The sequence below is a fragment of the Montipora foliosa genome, chromosome 2 (genome assembly GCF_036669935.1).
Source record: "Montipora foliosa isolate CH-2021 chromosome 2, ASM3666993v2, whole genome shotgun sequence".
Classification (NCBI taxonomy): domain Eukaryota; kingdom Metazoa; phylum Cnidaria; class Anthozoa; order Scleractinia; family Acroporidae; genus Montipora; species Montipora foliosa.
Window position 1 is genome coordinate 17,829,974 of NC_090870.1, and position 1,203 is coordinate 17,831,176.

At 44.9% G+C, this 1,203-nt stretch overlaps 1 pseudogene; it reads right to left on the reverse strand.

The window, feature by feature from the left end:
* Positions 1-932, reverse strand: LOC137990223 (uncharacterized; annotated as a pseudogene).
* Positions 933-1,203: the final 271 nt, after the last annotated feature.

The window sequence follows — 1,203 nt, forward strand, 5'->3', positions numbered from 1 at the left end:
TCATAACTGAAAATATGTTCTAGAAGTTGGAGGATTTTCTTCACGATTCACGCCATGGGTGTATGGATAGTCAGTAGAGTGTCCATAACCATTCTGGGGAAAGTTAGGCTGTGTTCGAGATCCCGTAAACTCAGTTTGGTACAGCAGCTGTTCAATTTGAAGCCTTACAAAGGCCCTACTTTGAGAGGGCAGTCGCTTCAACCTTGGAACTAAACTCCTACAAAACAGACTGTCTTCATCTTCCGGTTCCTCAGTCTGCTTTCTTTTAGATCCAATTTGTTTTAAGTGATCTGCAATGGAATTTGCAGTGTTCATGATGGCTTTATCCACCTCAGCTCCCGCATTCCCATTGAGCGGCTCCAGGCTCGGATGCCTCGTGTTGATTTTGGGGTCTTTCCAATGGAACACCCTCCAGTTGTTTCTCCGTTGACTCGGTTACTCTCATTAACTTCCTCAAGTTCAGGGCTTTCCGTTTCTATGGAATCATTAGTAGGGCTCACGGTTGTACTTTTGCCACATTCATCCACGACCTCAGCGCTGAAGTCATCCTCGTTGTCACTTGCTGGCAACGAAGAGCTCTCAACTGTTCCAGGTGACGTTGATCTCAGATTTGTGCTTGATGGTCTGTGTGCGATATGTGGATTGAGCCATTCCAGGTTTTGAAATTCTCTTGGCACTGCATCTCGCCCCGATCCAGAAGGTATCGTCTTCAACCGCTTCAGATAACGATCATACGCAGTTCTTATGTTGCGGAATTTGACCTCTGCCTCCGCCGCCGATAAATTAAATTTCCCGCCGATTTTTCACCAACTGTTAGCCTTTTTGTTTTTGTCCTTGAAATCCTTACTATTACGGTTGTAAACGCACTCATACCGCGCAACTTCTTCCATAAATTCCTCGTTAGTAACGTTACCATGTTCAATACCAGCCATGTTTAAAACAAATGCGCTTTGCTACAAACGAACATTCGGGCTTTGTGGTTTAGAAGCGTTGAATCATGGGTCAGAATTAAGAATATTATGGGATACGTTTCGATAGCAGATCGCAGAATTTTGGTTTCCACATGATCGCAGGATCGCAAACGATCACAGACGATCGCAGACATTCCCAGAAGATAGAACATGGTTCTATCTTTTTCGATCGTCTGCGATCACGATTGCAGGATCGCAGACGATCGCAGACGATCGCAGAAATGTGTTTCCA